General features: G+C 39.6%; 1 protein-coding gene across 2 annotated transcripts in view; it reads left to right on the plus strand.

Annotated features, from left to right (window-relative positions):
- The first annotated feature begins 11,265 nt into the window (after nt 1-11,265).
- LOC133597085 (zinc finger protein 516-like) overlaps nt 11,266-16,067 on the plus strand; it is a 107,450-nt gene continuing 102,648 nt past the window's right edge. For both annotated transcript variants that reach the window (XM_061950004.1, XM_061950006.1), the window contains exon 1: nt 11,266-11,481. The gene's annotated coding sequence lies outside the window, so the exon portion shown is untranslated. The remainder of the gene's footprint in view (nt 11,482-16,067) is intronic.

The raw sequence follows: 16,067 nt of genomic DNA on the forward strand, positions 1-16,067 counted from the left end.
GCAGAGGACAAATTTCACCACACCTAGTGTGTGTGTGACAATCATTGGGACTTTAACTTTAATATGCTGTCACTTTACAAATGGATTTTCTAAAATCCATCGACATCCAAATCGCTGTTTTTATTTACTCAGATTCTAAATCTATTTGTAATTTTTGCAATTTAAACAACTAGTTTTGATTTTGTCATTACTATTGATACTGTTGTTTTTAAAAATGTTTGCTCTTCTTTTCTTAAATATTGTATTTAATTTATTTGTATATGTCTGCATCCATCCATCCATGTGTACGCTGCCTTCCGCCCGATTGTAGCTGAGATAGGCTGCAGCGCCCCCCGCTACCCCGAAGGGAATAAGCGGTAGAAAATGGATATATATGTCTATACTAAGTATTGTAAGGGACTGGGTGTGTACCTTACGTTCATTCTATTTCATATTCCATCCATCCATCCATCCATCCATTTTCTACCGCTTGTCCCTAGATGGAAATCAACAAACAAAAATGTTTCTAGATTAATTTCTGAAACAAAAGTTGGACAACTATTTAATGACACTTTTTTAAAACGACAATAGAACTCTTGCTGAACAAAGATTGTTACCGTTATGCTAAAAACATGCTTAACGAGAAGGAAAAGCTAAAAAACTGCTTTCGGTTCAATTTGTCATCACACAGATAACAATGCATTTTTGTATTTTGGATTAACATAAATTGGATTTAAATTTTAATGAAAATCAACCATTTTTTGTTTGTTTCAAAATCTGCCATACATAATAAAAATCGAAAAACGTCCTTTATTTAGTTTTTTGATTTGCGTTTCAGAATTGGAAATAGAAGGAACGAAAGGACCTGTTCGAGTTAGGGTTGGTTAATTTTTTTTTCGCTCGATTGATTATACCAAAGACTATACAAATGGAACCCATTACCTTCCCTGCTTGGCACTCAGCATCAAGAGTTGGAATTGGGGGTTAAATCACCAAAAATTATTCCCGGGCGCGGCCACCGCTGCTGCTCACTGCTCCCCTCACCTCCCAGGGGGTGATCAAAGGTGATGGGTCAAATGCAGAGAATAATTTCGCCACACCTAGAGTGTGTATGACAATAATTGGTACTTTAACTTTTAACATTCTGTGATTTTTGTAATTAGAATTTTAGATATACATTCCTCAAAATATATTTTTTAGGCCAACATTACGCGTACAAGTACAGCTAGCCTCTTTTGAAACGGTTTTATTATGATTTATATAACCAAATAATATATTATGAGAATTTTGTTGAATCAAGAATCGAGTATAAACGAATCGTCACCCCAATAATCGTAAGTGCACAAAAATTCCCACCTCTAATTTTTATAGTTGATTACACTCTCGGTTTAACAGTATACCACCACTTAGGCCATGTCTACTATAAGCCGGATAACTCCTTAAAGGGGAACATTATCACTAGACCTATGTAAGCGTCAATATATACCTTGATGTTGCAGAAAAAAGACCATATATTTTTTTAACCGATTTCCGAACTCTAAATGGGTGAATTTTGGCGAATTAAACGCCTTTCTATTATTCGCTCTCGGAGCGATGACGTCACGTTGTGACGTCACATCGGGAAGCAATCCGCCATTTTCTCAAACACATTACAAACACCGAGTCAAATCAGCTTTGTTATTTTCCGTTTTTTTGACTGTTTTCCGTACCTTGGAGACATCATGCCTCGTCGGTGTGTTGTTGGAGGGTGTAACAACACGAACAGGGACGGATTCAAGTTGCACCAGTGGCCCAAAGATGCGAAAGTGGCAAAAAATTGGATGTTTGTTCCGCACACTTTACAGACAAAAGCTATGCTACGACAGAGATGGCATAGAAGAATATCGACCCTAGCTTCCCTGGCCTGCTGACATCAACTCCAAAACTGGACAGATCAGCTTTCAGGAAAAGAGCGCGGATGAGGGTATGTCTACAGAATATATTAATTGATGAAAACTGGGCTGTCTGCACTCTCAAAGTGCATGTTGTTGCCAAATGTATTTCATATGCTGTAAACCTAGCTCATAGTTGTTAGTTTCCTTTAATGCCAAACAAACACATACCAATCGTTGGTTAGAAGGCGATCGCCGAATTCGTCCTCGCTTTCTCCCGTGTCGCTGGCTGTCGTGTCGTTTTTGTCGGTTTCGCTTACATACGGTTCAAACCGATATGGCTCAATAGCTTCAGTTTCTTCTTCAATTTAGTTTTCGCTACCTGCCTCCACACTACAACCATCCGTTTCAATACATGCGTAATCCATTGAATCGCTTAAGCCGCTGAAATCCGAGTCTGAATCCGAGCTAATGTCGCTATACCTTGCTGTTCTAACCGCCATGTTTGTTTGTATTGGCATCACTGTGTGACGTCACAGGAAAATGGACGGGTGTATATAACGATGGTTAAAATCAGGCACTTTGAAGCTTTTTTTTAGGGATAATGCGTGATGGGTAAAATTTTGAAAAAAACTTTGAAAAATAAAATAAGCCACTGGGAACTGATTTTTAATGGTTTTAACCCTTCTGAAATTGTGATAATGTTCCCCTTTAAACAAATACTTATTTAGCCTAAGCCCTGTGTCAGCCACACTAAATCATCGTTTAAGGTTACCCTCCTTGGATATTTTTTTACACGGTAATTTCTTGAATCTCCGGCTCTTAGCTTTGTATGGACTCATTGATCGTTTACAAACTGAGTTCGGAGAGGAAGTGAAGTCAGAAAGACCGCGCCCCACACAGGAAGTGACGTCTGAAAGAACGTGCCACAGCCAGCTTCATAACAACCGGAGCTAACCACTGGAAAGATGGAGGCGAGTCATCCAGACATGCCCAAGTTTCTCCTTCCGTCTGTACTGACGCTTGTGGAAATCACACATGAGTACCTTAAGTGAAGTAAATGCGCGATTGCAGCTATTTCTGATACTACACACCTCAGACGGCACGACTGTGATTCTACTTACCGAAAAACTTTGTCTATTTGTCGAAGGAGAGACAACGAGAATGCGGGCTCCCATGGATGTGATAAAAAAAGGTAGCGTGTGCTTTGTATTACCTGGTCGACGAGTGAAGACTATGGAAAACGGCGAATGCATTTGGACTGGCAAAGCAGACTGTATCAGTTATTGACTGCCATGTATGTCGCGGACTCAACGTCTAGGTCCAGAGTATATAAAGTCACCAAAAAGGAATGGACAATGAAGGTGAAGGCAAAAGAGTGAGGAGTGTCCTGACCAGATATCTAGATCCCTAGATTGATTGTTGTCAAATGTTCTTTATCACATTACTTTCACATGTCCATTAAAGATTTGATTATTTTATGATGGCCCAGGTGTGATTCACTACAATAGGGCCCCGCAGCACACTGGATTCCAGTTAATTGAAATACCACAAGACTGGATATTGTTCAGATAAGTTACATTTAAGAACTTGCACACAAAGAAACACTGGAGGTGACTATGACGTGCGCATTTTCCGAGCATACGTACTAGGTCGCATGGAGGGGGGGAGGGGGTCTTAAACGACCATTGTGTGTGTGTGGACAAGGATAAGGTTAGGTGGGATTTACCCTGGATAACCTTAGCCGGCTTAGTGTAGAAGGGGCCTTACTCTACTCTACTTTTTTTTTTTTTTTTTTTTTTACAGTGTAGTTGTTTTTCATCAACAGCAGCCAAAGCTTTTGTTCTTAGGAACTGAACTACTTTTCAAGCGTCTGCCTTGGTGGTGCTATCAGGTGCAAATACATGCATCTTGTGCATGTGCTGCTTGTACAGTGGCAGGTGGTCGGGGAGGATTTTTAAACACCCACTCCCCCCCACCCACCCACCCACCCACCCAGAAGGTGAAGGTTCACCGTGGTATGTATTGTAAAATGCTACGGGCGACCTGTAAAGAAAAGGGCATGTGCTAACGACACAGAGGCTTCTTCCCTGATTGATTCCGAAGGAAGGGGAGTGCGCCCACATAGGTGTGTGTTGTGCCTGACATTCATACAGCAGGGGAAGCGTGTTTAATAAAGACTGCTCTCTTAAAGCAGGAAGTATCTGAATAGTGACTCACACACTGCAAGGAGAGAGAAAGAGCAGAGAGGCTCACTGTTCCAACTATGCAATAGTGAGAGTGTCATCATATTTAAGGGCGTGTGCTTCTCTTTGTTTTGTTTTGAGTCATTAAAATTGGAAGGTGTATTAGTTGTAGCTATGCAGGTCAAAAAAGGATTGTAGTATGTACGCGTGGTAGGAAAGAAATACCATTTAAAAAAAATGTGCGTGGGTGGGAATTGTACGTGTTTGCAGATTATATTAGTGTGGCTCTGAATTGTGGGTTTTCTGTAAGGTCTTGTACAGCTGAGTAGATCATATTACCTTAATGACTTGCTTTTATTACTGTGTGTTAGTAACAATTAGGGCTGTCAAACCATTAAAATATACGATCTCGATGAATCCCAATTTGTCTATAAGCAAATAAAAGTTTATATTTAATATGGAACTGATCTAGAAAGAGGTTCCGCAGCCTCTGTAGCAGAACCTCCAGGTTCTGTAACAGCTTCTTCCCTCAGGCCATAAGACACTTGAACGCATCATAATAATCCCCTCAATTCCCCCCCAAAAATGGATTAACTCGCTGGACTATAAAGACAATATAACATACATCCATAAACGTGGATGCATATGCAAAAGTGCAATATATTTAAAGATCAGAGAATCAGAATCAGAATTGTTTTATTGCCATTGTTTGAGAACAGGTTCACAAACTAGGAATTTTTCTTGGTGCAATCGTGCAACATAAAACACATACAACACAGATTTGGTAATAACAAGAGCTGTAACTGAGCTATCAGATCTTGTTATAGACTTAGAAGGAATTCTAGGGAGCTACTGTTAGGAGTTATTGTTCATGTGCCTGATGGCCGAGGGGAAAAAACTGTTCAGGTGGCGGGAGGTGTGGGTCTGGATGGACCGTAGTCTCCTGCCTGAGGGGAGAGGGGAGAATAGTGTGTGTCCAGGGTGAGAAGAGTCAGAAATTAGCTCTTCGCTGGTGTAAGAGCACCCGGACACACAATTTACGCACAAAAACAAACAAAACAGAGCGCACAAGAGCATGGCAGCCTTCATCGGCGCCATGATGATGACGATAGATAGATAGATAGATAGATAGATAGATAGATAGATAGATAGATAGATAGATAGATAGATAGATAGATGGATAGATAAATAGCTAGATAGATAGATAAATAGATAGATAGGTCTTTATTTTCATTGCATAAGTACAACGAAACTTTGCTTTCAGCACAAACCCGTTCAAGATTAAACAAACAAACAGTGTACAGGGTTACAGAATAGGAACGCTGATGGGTCGCCACAAGGCGCTCCGTAAAAGATGAGAAAAAGGTAAAACGCTGGGGAAGGATGAGTAAAAAAAATACAATCTAGACTGGGCTCCAAAGGGGGCCCAGTCTGGAGTGGGAAAAAAACCTCCATAGCAAAGCACATATACATATTACAACGTACATCTCGAGATATCTAGCAACAGAGGGAAGGGAGTGCGGGGTCATGGTGGTAGGCCGCAGCTCTCAGGCGCTGACCATCCTTTCATCACCCCTATGGGATGAAAGGATGTTTTGCATTACTGTACTTTATCTGTACAGTAATCTATTTATCTATATCTGAACCTTGTTGCTCTTTTATCCTGCACTACCATGAGCTAATGCAACGAAATGTCGTTCTTATCTGCACTGTAAAGTTCAAATTTGAATGACAATAAAAAGGAAGTCTAAGTCTAATCTACTAAAGGTTTGCGTGTGTTAAAACACGTGCAAACTTGACAGCGCACGGAAAGCTGATCCACCAAACTTGTGTATTGCGTCTCATAAATGCGGCAAATTGAGAGCGAGTGTTTGTCTTTGTGTACGTGTAGAATATATGCTGATTATCAGAACACCCACAATACTGGGAGGAGGGAGGAGATGCACCTTTAAAAAATGTTGCGCTTGCAATGTGATTCATGAAGACTGAAACTGTTCCACGTTTGCTGTTTTGCCTGTATATTTAGCACGTCCTGAAAGTACATGGAAACTGGCACAGTTACGCACAAATGACTGTTGGAATGGAGGCGATTGGGCAGCAAAGATAGACCGTGGCAAAAGAATCCGGCATTCCTGTGCGAGTCTCAGAAATAAAAATAACAGACATATTGTCATTTAAGCAATATCATTTTGTAATTTTTTTGCTGCTAGATGACTTAAGGGGCTCATTAAAACAACCGAGTAACAAACTGTGATTATTCATAACTAATCCAAATCAAAAAGTGTGATTAACCTGAATAAAAAAAAAATCATTTGACATTTATTATCATTTCAATACTTTTAAGGCTGTCCCAATCCGACATATTATTATTTTATTTTATTTTCTTGCACCTGGATCATTCTAAACGCACCATTACAACACCAGCGCCTTCTAGAGTGTATCTTCAGCATGCTAAAACTATATGCTGTTGTCTCGATCACACTTCTGGATCAAGTGGTTCATATTATATTTGTGTGCCGCATATTCCACAACACAAATTGGACCGTTTGAGCATTTGATGTCATGAATGTGGAGAGAAATGAGTGTCTTCATGGGCCTAACACACGCAAAGACTTCCTTTAAATATTGCAGTCTGCGCCACTTTTAGACTTGTTATCAGTTGTGAATGCAGTCTTAGTAGATCACCCCCCACAGGACCACTGATAGTACTCAAAATGTTTTACTTTGCGTACACTGTTTAGCGCTGTTTATTTCAAACATGCATACATTTACAACATGGTACTTCACATGCAGTTTCTTATCATAGCATGTCCGAAAAGGAGTAGGAAGAAGCAACTTTTATTTAATCCAACCCATTTTCCGTTTCATAGCAATTGTTTAACACCTTAGTTTGCTCACTTCCTGTGCTCAATCTATAACACAAACAAATACATAAATAAATTGATAAAGTTGTCATGAACAAATAGTTGTGATTCACATAATAGAAATTAATAAGATTGTTTTTTGGATTTTAGTAGATCCGGCCCTTCGTGTGCCTTGTTAAAATGTACACCCAACATTGGATTGGAAGAAATGTTTGATTTATACAAATGTTTATTTATTATACATTATGTTTTGCATATATACACTATTTGAAATTGCTCAACATAAAATGAACACAAACATTATTTTACAAACACATACAGCATACTTGCCAACCTTGAGACCTCCGATTTCGGGAGGTGGGGGTGGGGGTGGGGGGCGTGGTCGGGGTGGGGCGGGGGCGTGGTTGGGGGTGTGGCTAAGAAGGGAGGAGTATATTTACAGCTAGAATTCACCAAGTCAAGTATTTCATATATATATATATATATATATATATATATATATATATATATATATATGTATATATATATATATATACTGTATATATATATATATATATACTGTATATATATATATATATATATATATATATATATATATATATATCCATCCATTTTCTACCGCTTATTCCCTTTGGGGTCGCGGGGGGCGCTGGAGCCTATCTCAGCTACAATCGGGCGGAAGGCGGGGTACACCCTGGACAAGTCGCCACCTCATCGCAGGGCCAACACAGATAGACAGACAACATTCACACTCACATCCACACACTAGGGCCAATTTAGTGTTGCCAATCAACTTATCCCCAGGTGCATGTCTTTGGAGGTGGGAGGAAGCCGGAGTACCCGGAGGGAACCCACGCAGTCACGGGGAGGACATGCAAACTCCACACAGAAAGATCCCGAGCCCGGGATTGAACCCAAGACTACTCAGGACCTTCGTATTGTGAGGCAGATGCACTAACCCCTCTGCCACCGTGAAGCCTATATATATATATATATATATATATATATATATATATATATATATATATATATATATATATATATATATATATATATATATATATATATATATATATATATCAAGAGGGACAGAGACAGCGCACAGTGCATGTGAATCACATGTTATCATGGTGAGAAAACATGGAGAGACTGGAATGTAATGGAGTGATCCATGTTGCCATCTCCTGGTGAATGTTGGCTATAGCGTACTGGGGTTACTTTTTGGTTGGCCAACGATTTACGTGGTGTTGCGCACCTGACGTCAAGTGTGTGAGTCTGTTCTGAAGTCTACAGTAAAGAGATGTACTTCATCCCCTCGCCTGTTTATTGCCTCCAACTCAATATATTACAACAACATTGCTCCATACGGACCTGGAGGGGGCGTGGCCTCCAGGTCCGCCTGAATTTTGGGATATTTTCGGGAGAAAATGTGTCCCGGGAGGTTTTCGGGAGAGGCGCTGAATTTCGGGAGTCTCCCGGAAAATCCGGGAGGGTTGGCAAGTATGACATACAGATGCAATAGAATTTCCACCTTATTTTTATGATTACGGTAATTTTTCAACACTTGCTGTCTGCCAGTCTGGGCTACGGCGTAGTTGCATATAAGTTATTTGTGTGCCTGTGTTTGGAGGCGTAAAAAGGCAGAAAAACAAGCCCAAATAAGCAACCACGCTTTCAAAAACAAGCCCAAAAAAAACGCAACTTGTACCTCACAAACTTTGCAAGCGACTTTAGAAAAAATAAGTTACTAATAATACACCGTATATTGATAACTGAAAGCAATGTGAAAGAAAATAACTTTGGTTAAAAGAAACTTTAATTGACTCATTGTTATCGAGTGAACTTTGACAGGCCTAGTAATAATATACACAAATATTTACCTGTATCGGGGTATGTTTAATTCAGCTTTGGGAGCTGCAAAGCATTATTGAAAGGCTGGTCACTGATAAGACATCTGTCTTCAGTCACTCCATGGCAGCAGCAGTCTAAAAAACATGTCTCTCTCACTGCACTCATGCCGAGTCAACAAGCCCTCTGCAAAACAGCCCAAACACTGTAGAGTGACAGTTATTACACATGACTGCAGCACGGACACGCTGCAGCAAGCATTTGCGTTTATTATGCCTAAAATACCGTGTATGTGCATATCATATTTGTTCACGTTCCCTTGCTTCTGCCTTTATCATAGTACTCTTCCTTGTTTCTCCAGAAATTCCAGTATTCCCAGACAGTCAGTTTAACCCCTTTCTGCCCAGCACCTATGAGGCTCCAGGCAAACACGACCTAATTAATTGCCTCACTTTGGTTATTTTTAAGTAAGTTATTGTACAAAAGGTATATCTCCAAGGGGAACCCTAAGGTAAAGTGCAGAGCTGCAGAGGGCTTTTTGTCATTATGTAAGACAAAAAGCTGTCAGTTTGATTTGAACACTTTCTAACCCACTCATTTTAAATTAGTTTTTTTTTTTTTTTTTTTTTTACAAATATACATTCTACAGATTCTACGTATAAGGAGGAATAAAGTTTCCCTTGCACAACAATTCTGTAATTTTTCAACTGAAAGAAGTATTTCTGCATTTTTTTTTCTGTATCTGTACAATGTTATCTCAACTACAAGGAAAGAAGATACAACTCATTGACACTGATACTACAATATTTGTGTACTTAGTCTCATTGTTCTCGATTTACTTGTCTTTATTTATACTGTATTTATTATAGGGCTGTCAAAAACAACGAGTTAACTAATGTTAATAATCACAAAATGTTTCTTGACCGTTTAATGTTTATTTACTTCTACTGCGGAGGGTTACCTGAAAAGTGGCACTGGTTGTTATATGGTCAGTGTTTAGGTGAATCAAATCCAAATAAACTCCTGTTGAACTTAATGTGAAACAGACACTAAGTTTAAAAAAAAAATCCTAAATTACATTTTGACAATAAAATATTTAAACATTTGGGTAATTTTCAACGTTAATTTAACTCATCCAAGTGATTATGCATGATATGGCTCTCCCTTAGAGATAGGGTGAGAAGCTCTGCCATCCGGGGGGGAGCTCAAAGTAAAGCGGCTGCTCCTCCACATCGAGAGGAGCCAGATGAGTTGGTTCGGGCATCTGGTCAGGATGCCACCCGATGGGGAAGACCCAGGACACGTTGGGAAGACTATGTCTCCCGGCTGGCCTGGGAATGCCTCGGGATCCCCCGGGAGGAGCTGGACGAAGTGGCTGGGGAGAGGGTAGTCTGGGCTTCCCTGCTTAGGCTGCTGCCCCCGCAACCCGATCTCAGATAAGCGTAAGAAGATGGATGGATGGATGGATGGAAGAAAGGAATCTATATGTGTTAAACACGCTTGTATTATCATCAAACACCTTTAACTTGTTAACAAAAACGTCTCTTTCATAAATAAATAAATACAAATGATATATATGAATGAGGTAGATCGCCCTCGACTTGGTCAATTGAAAAGTAGCTGGCCTGCAGAAAAAATGTGGGCACCCCTGCTCTAAAAAGTACACGTGCAGTTCTTTGGACTAGATGTTGTTTTTGGCTCAGTCTCCTTGCAAGCTCATCTACATGCAACGTGTGTGTTTGTGTGTGCGTGTGCGTGGGGCGGAAACATGTGGCCATGAAGGAGTAAAGGGAAGGGGGGTCGATGGCGTGTTTTTGTCGATTGAACTTTTTTTTACCCAAATGATATTTCCCCCTGCATCCCATTGAATGTTTGCCTGCTGTGTTGTCATGCACGTCCATAATGTTTTCTCTTTGACATATGTGGTAGTCTTTAAATAAGGACGTGTGGATTTTAGCGACATTCGCAAAAATCGATTGTTCACGTAAGACCCTCTTAATGGTGCCGCTCAACAGGCAAACTGGGTAATCCCGTTGGGGATGAAAATGAAACAAAAAACACAAAAAAATGCAGCAGGCAGCGACCATTTAGGCTTAAGGAATAAACTTTTGATTTGTGTTTCGTTTTGTAGCTCTGATAGATTTCGAACTTGTCCTCGATGTCTCGGGCAGTGCTTTCTTTTTATTCGTGATACGTTCACGGACAAACTCCAAGCTCCGGCATTAAGTTGTGTGCGGCATTCAGGACAAGTTTCACGCGTCCGCCTATGCGTTACAGTGCGTTCTCTTATGTGCTAAAAGTCGCCACACCGCGTTTATATTTAAAAAGTAATCATAATAAACGGTATTGCAGCTCAACGTGCCGTTTTTTGCACCGCCTGAAAACCCGCGTGAGATTATATTTTCCGCCGAAAGTATTTGACTGTGGCATAAAGTGTGAAGTTTTCGTAGCGCCTGTGAAGGCAGCACTAACGAAACGACAGAGACAAGAGAAACCCACGGAGAGTGGAGTGAGAGAGGAACCTGTACTCTTCCACAGCATAAGGAGAGAGGAATCCTCATCACATTATAATCACTCGCTCATTTTTATTTTTTTTACAAAGTGAGCTAATGGCTTCACTGGGAGACACATTATAATATATCTTCGCTAGATCTGGACTCTGTCTTTTTTTTTTTTTTTTTAAAGGTGCACCTTTCTTTTTTCGCGTGTTGGAGCTCAACGGTATTTCAACTGGTAAGGAAGTGACTAGATCATTATCACTGTTTATTATTTTCAGTGTGTGTTTACAGCGTCGTGGTCATTAATATACCCTTTTCTTCCTTTTAACTATCATCACGTCCTTCAAGAGTAGGCAACAAAAGTGAATTAGCGAGAGTAAAGGTGGTTTTAAGACCAATAGAGGATGTAATTGTGCTATATGTTAACATTGTTATATGGTTACCAGTTAGCAGACTGTTAAGGTTCAAATGAATTAAGGTTTAATGATAGTTATTATATGGACAATCTTTGCATAGTCATTCTCCCTCAGGGACAAGATTATCATAGGAGTTAGTTATGTAAAACATTTTTTTAGGAGAGAGAGAGAGAGAGCGCAAGTTCATGCACAAAATAGTCTCATTGGATGTTGTTTTACAGTTTATCCAACAGGAATGATCAATAATCTCGGGTTGTCCTAATTCCTTGTTGATGTTCTTGTTTAGAAGTAGCCTTTAATTATGACACACACACACACACACAATATAATGGTGGTTTTATTAAAAGTTTATGTTAAAGTACATATTTGTCTGTAACATATTTAAAGGGGAACTGCATTTTTTTGGGTGGAGTTTTGTCTATTATTCACAATCCTTATTTGAGACAACAACACTTACAGTCATGGTCAAAAGTTGACATACACACTAAAGAACATAATGTCATGGCTGTCTTGAGTTTCCAATAACGTCTACAACTCTTATTTTTTTTGTGATAGAGTGATTGGAGCACATACTTGTTGGTCACAAAAAAACATTCATGAAGTTTGGTTCTTTTATGACTGCATTATGGGTCTACTGAAAACGTCACCAAATTTGCTGGGTCAAAAGTATACATACAGCAATGTTAATATTTGGTTACATGTCCCTTGGCAAGTTTCACTGCAATAAGGTGGTTTTGGTAGCCATCCACAAGCTTCTGGCAAGCTTCTGCTTGAATTTTTGACCACCTCTCTTGACAAAATTGGTGCAGTTCTGCTAAATTTGTTGGTTTCCAGACATGGACGTGTTTCTTCAGCATTGTCCACACATTTTAGTCAGGACTTTGGGAAGGCCATTCTAAAACCTTAATTCTAACCTGATTTAGCCATCCCTTTACCACTTTTGACGTGTGTTTGGGGTCATTGTCCTGTTGGAACACCCAACTGCGCCCAAGACTTTGGAGGTAATCCTCCTTTTTCATTGTCCCATTTAAAGCACCAGTTTAATTGGCAGCAAAACAGGCCCAGAGCATAATACTACCACCACCATGCTTGACGGTAGGGATGCTGTTCCTGGGATTAAAGGCCTCACCTTTTCTCCTCCAAACATATTGCTGGGTATTGTGGCCAAACAGCTACATGTTTGTTTCATCTGATAACATGGAGAAAGATAAGACCAGCAATACTCCATGTACATGCTGTGAGCTGCATATTAACTAAGTATCAGCGACATTGGTATTATAAGTGTTAACGCTTTGGGAACAGTAACAGCACCTTGATCACAAAAATAATGCATCTACCGCAGTTTTTGACATCCTGAGTCGGTGATTTGCTACATTGCCTCTTGAGTTAGTAAAGGTTCATGCTAGATTATACATCCTGCCTCACATTTGTATAGTAGAAGGTTGTGGTCATAAACTGAGAAGTTGGTCAACTTTAAAATTCAACTTAGACCCGAAGACATCACAAGGACCTCACTAGATGCTCGTTTTCACCCAGCATTTTTTACCTGAGGAGTGAGGATTATGATGAATTCATCATCTAAACAGGGTACACAAGTATTGTACTGAAATATATAAACATCCCATAAATCCACATCCCAATGAGAACTGACATTGTACAGTAAGTAGGGGTGTAATGGTAATGTAGATACCGCTGTATTGCGGTTTAAAAGTCTCCACAAAAATGCAGTGATGAGTGATGGTATCAAACCAAAACATGATGTGGAGTTTTTTTTCCTGGCGCTCTAGCGTTGGCCAGGTCTGAAAAAACTATATCTCCCAGAATTCTCTGCGCAGCGTGGGGCCGACAAGGCGGGGGCGTGGAACGCCGTAAACAGGAAGTGAAGTTTGTTCGTAGGAGATGAGAGAAATTTATATTTTTGGATATTTCCAGAAAAATATAATCAAAATCGATCCATAACTGTTTGAGTTATGTTGCTTACAAACACACAAACAAACCCAGCCGAAAACTTAACCTGTTTGGCAGAGGTAAGAAAGTCTGCGTTGTGCAAAGCAAAGCGCACCACTTTCGTCTTGATCATTTCCAAGGCGATACAGCCAGCTGGTTACGTCGCAGCGCATGGAAGGAAAAAAGTGTATACCACGGGAAATACGAGTAAACTGAAAAGCTACTTGATAAATCCTCAATCCATTCAATCATGTTCTACCGCTTGTCTCTCTCTCCCCCCCTCATAAACCACCACCAAGAAAATATATTTGGAGCCAGCGAAGCTAAACATCAGTGTGTGAGGTATTTACATGATTAAAAGTTATGTAGTTAGTTGATTTTTTCTGATAAACAGCATTTCCAAATTGATAAAAACATGTCCACTGTGAAGGACACTGCTTGTCTGAAAGAAAAAGTTCAAAGACACTAAAGTGAACATTATTGTTTTACACCGGATGTTTACATTGTCACTTTAAAGACACTCAACTGTAAGTTTATTTACATTTTTGCCTGAAACAATGGATGTTCCTGCCCCTAAAATACATGTTTGTAGTAATAAATATGATCAGAACCTTTCGGCAAAATGTTTGTGTTCAATTCCGGCAAGATAAATAAATAAATGATAAATGGGTTATACTTGTATAGCGCTTTTCTACCTTCAAGGTACTCAAAGCGCTTTGACAGTATTTCCACATTCACCCATTCACACACACATTCACACACTGATGGCGGGAGCTGCAATGCAAGGCGCTAACCAGCAGCCATCAGGAGCAAGGGGTGAAGTGTCTTGCCCAAGGACACAACGGACGTGACTAGGATGGTAGAAGGTGGGGATTGAACCCCAGTAACCAGCAACCACTCTGCAAGAGTGTTTATCCTCAACATTCCTGCCATTTCATTTTACACACTATGGCATTTTTAATGTATTTATTTTTGTTGACATATCGTACCAAGATATTTTGATACCGTTACATCCCTAACAGTAAGTGATAGTTGTATTACGTTCGTAGTTTGTATTTCTCGTTTAGCACTTAACAATACTGCTACATGATGCTTAGTTTTTCACTAAAACTGCAAGTGCTTATTACTGAGCTTGTAAAACTTCTAGCTCATCCTCCATATATTTAGGCTCCAAAAAGAAAGATTCTGGATTATGTTTGTCCTAAAGTAGTCATCGTTGGCTTTCCCATGATTGCAATGCGTTCTGTGAAATGAGCCCCAAAATATAAGTTCCAGCAATGCTCAAAATGACTAAAACACTGTAAATATTACATGGTATTATGAATGTACGTGCCTCATTTATAAGGTTTTGGATGTTTTTTAGAGGGTTTTATGGGCGGATCAGATCAAATCCCCATTAGCATCTTTGTTAGCCATATCTTGCTAGCGTTTATTTTTTATTTAGAATGCACATAAAAAGAGAAAGACGTGTGTTGTCTCACATACGGATTGTGAATGATAGGCAAAATAAATAAAAAAACTGGTGAAAAAAAAACTGTACATGCATGTTTATCTTCTTTGCACACTTGCTGTGAGAAGAGGTATTTATTTCCTTCACTGCCAGGTCATATTGAGGAAGAGAAAGAAGGGAGGGAACGAGAGGAAGGAGGACAGAGTGTTGTTTTGCAGGCAGGATTACATTGTCTCCCTCCATGTACTGTCGATCTCAGACACTATTTGATGTTATGTTTTTTTTTCTTTCCCTCCCATCTACTGCCAGCTGCTCTCAATGCATGATCACATAACCAGCAACAGCAGTAATTTATGATGTATCTTAGGCAAGGTGACTGAGTCAATGACAGTCAGCTATTCTTTCATGGTGATGTTTAGTCACCAAACGTTTGTGGAACATGTGAATACACATGAGGATCTGGATATTGAAAAAAACCAAGAAGAAAAAAACAATAGACATATAGGCAGTTTTTCTGAAGTGTGGGAGTATTTTCCTAGGTGTTTCTAGAACAGAGTGGTTGAGCTCTGTGGACAGAATGCCACCCATGTTTGACTGAATTTTTTTGTGGTTACAAGCAGACAGATGACTAAAATGCAAAACCGCAGTTGCTCTTTGGATAGAATAACTTAACTTTTTTTTTTTTACAACTCAACCTTGCTTAAAAAAGTTCCAAATAACTTGAGTGAAGCACGTTACTTTGCTTTAGTCAGTGGGTCTGTTTGCCTTTTGTATGCACTTTTGTGTGCTTTACATCCCTGTGCTTATCTTGATCAAACTTTCAACTTTACCATGACTCTTTATCTTTTCCAAAGACTTGACTTTTGTAGGGTAACCCCAAACCCCCACAGCAACCTTCCCCCACTCACCCACACATCTGTACACATTACTTTATCCTTTATACGTACACATTTAAAATGACATGTATTTTTTTATGTTTTTGTTTACTGTCAGCAAAATGCGCAAAAA

This window comes from Nerophis lumbriciformis, linkage group LG04, assembly GCF_033978685.3.
Source record: "Nerophis lumbriciformis linkage group LG04, RoL_Nlum_v2.1, whole genome shotgun sequence".
In the NCBI taxonomy this organism is placed as follows: domain Eukaryota; kingdom Metazoa; phylum Chordata; class Actinopteri; order Syngnathiformes; family Syngnathidae; genus Nerophis; species Nerophis lumbriciformis.